This window comes from Schistocerca gregaria, unplaced genomic scaffold (assembly GCF_023897955.1).
Source record: "Schistocerca gregaria isolate iqSchGreg1 unplaced genomic scaffold, iqSchGreg1.2 ptg000778l, whole genome shotgun sequence".
In the NCBI taxonomy this organism is placed as follows: domain Eukaryota; kingdom Metazoa; phylum Arthropoda; class Insecta; order Orthoptera; family Acrididae; genus Schistocerca; species Schistocerca gregaria.
In genome coordinates this window covers 15001-22500 of record NW_026062148.1, presented here as the reverse complement: position 1 = coordinate 22500, position 7500 = coordinate 15001, and the positions used below count along the sequence as shown (strand labels likewise).

Below are 7500 nucleotides of genomic sequence, written 5' to 3'. Positions count from 1 at the left end.
CCCAGCTCCGACGATCGATTTGCACGTCAGAATCGCTACGGACCTCCATCAGGGTTTCCCCTGACTTCGTCCTGGCCAGGCATAGTTCACCATCTTTCGGGTCCCAACGTGTACGCTCTAGGTGCGCCTCACCTCGCAATGAGGACGAGACGCCCCGGGAGTGCGGAGGCCGCCGCCCCGTGAAGGGCGGGGAAGCCCCATCCTCCCTCGGCCCGCGCAAGGCGAGACCTTCACTTTCATTACGCCTTTAGGTTTCGTACAGCCCAATGACTCGCGCACATGTTAGACTCCTTGGTCCGTGTTTCAAGACGGGTCGTGAAATTGTCCAAAGCTGAAGCGCCGCTGACGGGAGCGATTATTCCGCCCGAGAGCATCCCGAGCCAACAGCGGCGCGGGTCCGGGGCCGGGCCAGGTAGGTCCGTCATCCGGGAAGAACCGCGCGCGCTTGCCGGGAGCCCGAGCGCCCAAAGGGGCGAATCGACTCCTCCAGATATACCGCCGAGCAGCCAGCCAGGACACCGGGGCTCTGCCCAACAGACGCGAACCGAGGCCCGCGGAAGGACAGGCTGCGCACCCGGGCCGTAGGCCGGCACCCAGCGGGTCGCGACGTCCTACTAGGGGAGAAGTGCGGCCCACCGCACACCGGAACGGCCCCACCCCGCGGCGAGTGGAAAGGCAACCGGACACGACCCCGCCGCGGATTGCTCCGCGCGGGCGGCCGGCCCCATCTGCCGAGGGCGGGGCCAGTGGCCGGATGGGCGTGAATCTCACCCGTTCGACCTTTCGGACTTCTCACGTTTACCCCAGAACGGTTTCACGTACTTTTGAACTCTCTCTTCAAAGTTCTTTTCAACTTTCCCTCACGGTACTTGTTCGCTATCGGTCTCGTGGTCATATTTAGTCTCAGATGGAGTTTACCACCCACTTGGAGCTGCACTCTCAAGCAACCCGACTCGAAGGAGAGGTCCCGCCGACGCTCGCACCGGCCGCTACGGGCCTGGCACCCTCTACGGGCCGTGGCCTCATTCAAGTTGGACTTGGGCTCGGCGCGAGGCGTCGGGGTAGTGGACCCTCCCAAACACCACATGCCACGACAGGCGGCAGCCTGCGGGGTTCGGTGCTGGACTCTTCCCTGTTCGCTCGCCGCTACTGGGGGAATCCTTGTTAGTTTCTTTTCCTCCGCTTAGTAATATGCTTAAATTCAGCGGGTAGTCTCGCCTGCTCTGAGGTCGTTGTACGAGGTGTCGCACGCCACACCGCCAGCCGGCTGTGCACGCTACCGAGAAAGTACCGGTATGCGAACCGCCAGGCGACGGGCGCGCATCGCACGTTTAAGGAGACGCGGCCGGCCACACAGGCGACCACGACACTCCCACGTCTCCGAAGCGGGACAAACGCCGCGCGCTTCAGTATACGTAGCCGACCCTCAGCCAGACGTGGCCCGGGAACGGAATCCATGGACCGCAATGTGCGTTCGAAACGTCGATGTTCATGTGTCCTGCAGTTCACATGTCGACGCGCAATTTGCTGCGTTCTTCATCGACCCACGAGCCGAGTGATCCACCGTCCTGGGTGATCTTTTCCTTTTCAGTCTCCCACTGTCTCTTTCAAGACAGTAGCATTTGCGGGACTGAGGCGTCTGACGGCCCCTGTTCCACTATTTTTTTTTGTATCCAACGGCCTCACAGCCGATGGGCGTCGTACGGCTCCACACCGGAGCGGACAGGCACTCGGGCGAACGTCATTCAAAACCGGCGCCAGGCGCCAGGTACCGCAGGCCAGCCGCTCCAGAGCTTCAGCGCTCGTACCACACAACAACAACAACAACACTTCCGCTAGTTTTGAGAGGCACGCGTGGTTCCGCACGCGGCGCACGGCCACTGCCGTACAGGTAGCGTGTTGCGCGACACGACACGACACGCACATCGAAAGACATGCAGTCTAGTCGGTAATGATCCTTCCGCAGGTTCACCTACGGAAACCTTGTTACGACTTTTACTTCCTCTAAATGATCAAGTTTGGTCATCTTTCCGGTAGCATCGGCAACGACAGAGTCGATGCCGCGTACCAGTCCGAAGACCTCACTAAATCATTCAATCGGTAGTAGCGACGGGCGGTGTGTACAAAGGGCAGGGACGTAATCAACGCGAGCTTATGACTCGCGCTTACTGGGAATTCCTCGTTCATGGGGAACAATTGCAAGCCCCAATCCCTAGCACGAAGGAGGTTCAGCGGGTTACCCCGACCTTTCGGCCTAGGAAGACACGCTGATTCCTTCAGTGTAGCGCGCGTGCGGCCCAGAACATCTAAGGGCATCACAGACCTGTTATTGCTCAATCTCGTGCGGCTAGAAGCCGCCTGTCCCTCTAAGAAGAAAAGTAATCGCTGACAGCACGAAGGATGTCACGCGACTAGTTAGCAGGCTAGAGTCTCGTTCGTTATCGGAATTAACCAGACAAATCGCTCCACCAACTAAGAACGGCCATGCACCACCACCCACCGAATCAAGAAAGAGCTATCAATCTGTCAATCCTTCCGGTGTCCGGGCCTGGTGAGGTTTCCCGTGTTGAGTCAAATTAAGCCGCAGGCTCCACTCCTGGTGGTGCCCTTCCGTCAATTCCTTTAAGTTTCAGCTTTGCAACCATACTTCCCCCGGAACCCAAAAGCTTTGGTTTCCCGGAGGCTGCCCGCCGAGTCATCGGAGGAACTGCGGCGGATCGCTGGCTGGCATCGTTTATGGTTAGAACTAGGGCGGTATCTGATCGCCTTCGAACCTCTAACTTTCGTTCTTGATTAATGAAAACATACTTGGCAAATGCTTTCGCTTCTGTTCGTCTTGCGACGATCCAAGAATTTCACCTCTAACGTCGCAATACGAATGCCCCCGCCTGTCCCTATTAATCATTACCTCGGGTTCCGAAAACCAACAAAATAGAACCGAGGTCCTATTCCATTATTCCATGCACACAGTATTCAGGCGGGCTTGCCTGCTTTAAGCACTCTAATTTGTTCAAAGTAAACGTGCCGGCCCACCGAGACACTCAACAAAGAGCACCCTGGTAGGATTTAAACGGGGTCCGCCTCGGGACGCGAAAGCACCCCTTCGGCTCGCCCCACCGGCAGGACGTCCCACGATACATGCCAGTTAAACACCGACGGGCGGTGAACCAACAGCGTGGGACACAAATCCAACTACGAGCTTTTTAACCGCAACAACTTTAATATACGCTATTGGAGCTGGAATTACCGCGGCTGCTGGCACCAGACTTGCCCTCCAATAGATACTCGTTAAAGGATTTAAAGTGTACTCATTCCGATTACGGGGCCTCGGATGAGTCCCGTATCGTTATTTTTCGTCACTACCTCCCCGTGCCGGGAGTGGGTAATTTGCGCGCCTGCTGCCTTCCTTGGATGTGGTAGCCGTTTCTCAGGCTCCCTCTCCGGAATCGAACCCTGATTCCCCGTTACCCGTTACAACCATGGTAGGCGCAGAACCTACCATCGACAGTTGATAAGGCAGACATTTGAAAGATGCGTCGCCGGTACGAGGACCGTGCGATCAGCCCAAAGTTATTCAGAGTCACCAAGGCAAACGGACCAGACAAGCCAATCCGATTGGTTTTGATCTAATAAAAGCGTCCCTTCCATCTCTGGTCGGGACTCTGTTTGCATGTATTAGCTCTAGAATTACCACAGTTATCCAAGTAACGTGGGTACGATCTAAGGAACCATAACTGATTTAATGAGCCATTCGCGGTTTCACCTTAATGCGGCTTGTACTGAGACATGCATGGCTTAATCTTTGAGACAAGCATATGACTACTGGCAGGATCAACCAGGGAGCTGCGTCAACTAGAGCTGAGCAGCCGGCCGCCCGGGAGTGTGTCCCGGGGGCCCGCGCGAACACGCAAGCGTCCGCTCAATTATTCTGCAAACAGGAGGAGGCCGAGCTCCCCTGCACGATACACCTCGAAACCCTCTCAGGTCCCGGCGGCGCGCAGCGCCGTCCTAGGTACTTGGTCGGTTTCGAGAGAGGCGCAATCGCCCGGAGTTAGGCGAGTAGACGGTTTTAGTGAGAACACCCTTGCTCCCAACTGAGCTTGCCGCTGCCGACAGAGGCCCGGGAGCGTGCTGTCGTGGCATTGCCGGCGGGAGACAACACGCGCCACCTATGGTGACCGGCAGCTCCAACGCCAGCGCCACACAAGGGCAAAGCCCCACTTGGGTGCAGAAGCGAACTCTCCCAGCACAGCGCACGCGCCAACACGTCCGCACAACTGCGATACAAACCACCTGCGAGAACCGCTGGGGCGACCGAGCAGCAGACGGCGTCGCGGCGCCGAGTGCCAGGCGGCGGCGCATCCTCAACGCACACAGTCCTCAATCAGACCAGCACACTGCAGATGTCCACCGCGCTTCGCACCGGGCTCGGCTGAACCAACTTTGGCCGCCAGGCGCCGCGTGCAGGGTGCGCCGCAGCGTAGCTGCGCCGCCTGCCGGGCCCGTCGGCTGGCGCTCCTGCCACTCGGCGCCCCCCACCAGCCGCCTGTTGCGCGTGCGCCCACGCAGCGCGCGGCCAACACGCCGGGCGGCCCCCCTTCACCGGCCGGGAACAGTCCCACCAAGCCACCGCCGCGTATCGCTTCATACCCACATGGGCCTAGTCACGTGTGTGGATGTGGCGGGTACCGCTGAAACAACCGGTTAATAGCTGTACCGATCGTCGCCATCACAGATTCACCTCCAGCGTGAACAACCGCTCAACAACGGATTTCCAGTTCATTTGCGTATCTTGGGCAGTAAACGTAGATGTCCACCTACATTTGCGAATTCAACAATTCTTGCATGCCAGGATGTCATGTGTCACGACACGCTACATCAGACCACATACACACTGCGACATGTGCAGAAGAGAACACGTGGAAGGTGGCCCGCGCACGTATGCGATGTCCCTTCCGCGATCCACTGTCAACCGGCATCTGCGGCATGTCCCAGATATGGAACGCGGTCCACCAGGGTAGCACTTTGTGTGAGGCAATACGACAAAGTCGGAATACAAGCGTCACTACATCAGACGGCTCACGCTGACCTGACCTGACCTGACTCACCGCACCACCACCCCCAGCGACCCAGGGTGACATACAATGCGTTCGTACGTTCCTCCCACACGCCTCTACGGCGTACCACAGTGCAACCTAGCTGTTATTGGGAGACGAGACAAGTAGCATCGAGCACAACATATGGAAATTGAGATTCGACACCGTTGGGCACAGCCAGCGTACGGTCACACGTATCACACTACTTCACTCTGTACGTAACTACCGATGATCGGTACAGCGTGTGGGTTACGCGTACGACATCAGCGGACAATGGACACAGACCATACCACGACGTACACTGAGGGCGTCGACATCTGAATGCAACTGAACAGCTGCGAGGCTCATTTAACACTCAAACGCCAGACCGACCAGCTTGAGAGGACAGAGACACAAAGAGAGGGGAGGGGGGGGGGGCCGATATAGTCCTATTGCAGTACAATTGACAGTGGATAGCGGGAATATGTGGAAAGTAAGCAACACTCGCAAGACATCTACATGAGGATAACAACGACACCAGAGATTCCGAGCAGTGAACTATGTTAGGCAAAGGGACAACGTGGGTTAGGTTAAGGGACAACGTGGGTTAGGTTAAGGGACAACGTGGGTTAGGTTAAGGGACAATGTGGGTTAGGTTAAGGGACAACGTGGGTTAGGTTAAGGGACAACGTGGGTTAGGTTAAGGGACAACGTGGGTTACGTTAAGGGACAACGTGGGTTACGTTAAGGGACAACGTGGGTTACGTTAAGGGACAACGTGGGTTACGTTAAGGGACAACGTGGGTTACGTTAAGGGACAACGTGGGTTACGTTAAGGGACAACGTGGGTTACGTTAAGGGACAACGTGGGTTAGGTTAAGGGACAACGTGGGTTAGGTTAAGGGACAACGTGGGTTACGTTAAGGGACAACGTGGGTTACGTTAAGGGACAACGTGGGTTACGTTAAGGGACAACGTGGGTTACGTTAAGGGACAACGTGGGTTACGTTAAGGGACAACGTGGGTTACGTTAAGGGACAACTTGAGTTACGTTAAGGGACAACTTGAGTTACGTTAAGGGACAACTTGAGTTACGTTAAGGGACAACTTGAGTTACGTTAAGGGACAACTTGAGTTACGTTAAGGGACAACTTGAGTTACGTTAAGGGACAACTTGAGTTACGTTAAGGGACAACTTGAGTTACGTTAAGGGACAACTTGAGTTACGTTAAGGGACAACTTGAGTTACGTTAAGGGACAACTTGAGTTACGTTAAGGGACAACTTGAGTTACGTTAAGGGACAACTTGAGTTACGTTAAGGGACAACTTGAGTTACGTTAAGGGACAACTTGAGTTACGTTAAGGGACAACTTGAGTTACGTTAAGGGACAACTTGAGTTACGTTAAGGGACAACTTGAGTTACGTTAAGGGACAACTTGAGTTAGGTTAAGGGACAACTTGAGTTAGGTTAAGGGACAACTTGAGTTAGGTTAAGGGACAACTTGAGTTAGGTTAAGGGACAACTTGAGTTAGGTTAAGGGACAAATTGAGTTAGGTTAAGGGACAAATTGAGTTAGGTTAAGGGACAAATTGAGTTAGGTTAAGGGACAAATTGAGTTAGGTTAAGGGACAAATTGAGTTAGGTTAAGGGACAAATTGAGTTAGGTTAAGGGACAAATTGAGTTAGGTTAAGGGACAAATTGAGTTAGGTTAAGGGACAAATTGAGTTAGGTTAAGCGATAATCTGGTACAGCCACAGTTAGGTTAAGCGATAATCTGGTACAGCCACAGTTAGGTTAAGCGATAATCTGGTACAGCCACAGTTAGGTTAAGCGATAATCTGGTACAGCCACAGTTAGGTTAAGCGATAATCTGGTACAGCCACAGTTAGGTTAAGCGATAATCTGGTACAGCCACAGTTAGGTTAAGCGATAATCTGGTACAGCCACAGTTAGGTTAAGCGATAATCTGGTACAGCCACAGTTAGGTTAAGCGATAATCTGGTACAGCCACAGTTAGGTTAAGCGATAATCTGGTACAGCCACAGTTAGGTTAAGCGATAATCTGGTACAGCCACAGTTAGGTTAAGCGATAATCTGGTACAGCCACAGTTAGGTTAAGCGATAATCTGGTACAGCCACAGTTAGGTTAAGCGATAATCTGGTAAAACCACAGTTAGGTTAAGCGATAAAGTTGGTTAAATTTGGTATTGTGTGGGAAGGGGGCAGAGAGGGGGGGGGTGGATAGTGGTGGCAGTACGCGGATGCCTGAGTCACCGTCAGATACGTCACGTCGGTTCGATGCTTGTAGCAAGAGGCTGGCGGGTCTGTGTCTCTCACTTCTGCAATTTTTCATGTGGTATAACACGAGGGCGGGTGGTGATATTTGGTGCCCCTCTGTGTAGGATGTGTGTTGGTGGTGTT

The 7500-nt window shown here is 54.4% G+C and overlaps 3 non-coding genes across 3 annotated transcripts in view; all 3 read right to left on the bottom strand.

The window, feature by feature from the left end:
• LOC126321964 (large subunit ribosomal RNA) overlaps window positions 1–1232 on the bottom strand; it is a 4222-nt gene extending 2990 nt beyond the window's left edge. Inside the window, exon 1 of the ribosomal RNA XR_007558689.1 lies at window positions 1–1232. This exon is cut by the window's left edge and continues 2990 nt beyond it. This is a non-coding gene — a ribosomal RNA (large subunit ribosomal RNA).
• Window positions 1233–1420: 188 nt separating this feature from the next.
• Window positions 1421–1575, bottom strand: LOC126321955 (5.8S ribosomal RNA). The gene has a single exon (XR_007558681.1). It is a non-coding gene; the product is annotated as a 5.8S ribosomal RNA (ribosomal RNA).
• A 374-nt stretch (window positions 1576–1949) lies between these two features.
• Window positions 1950–3842, bottom strand: LOC126321952 (small subunit ribosomal RNA). Its single transcript, XR_007558678.1, has one exon. It is a non-coding gene; the product is annotated as a small subunit ribosomal RNA (ribosomal RNA).
• Window positions 3843–7500: the final 3658 nt, after the last annotated feature.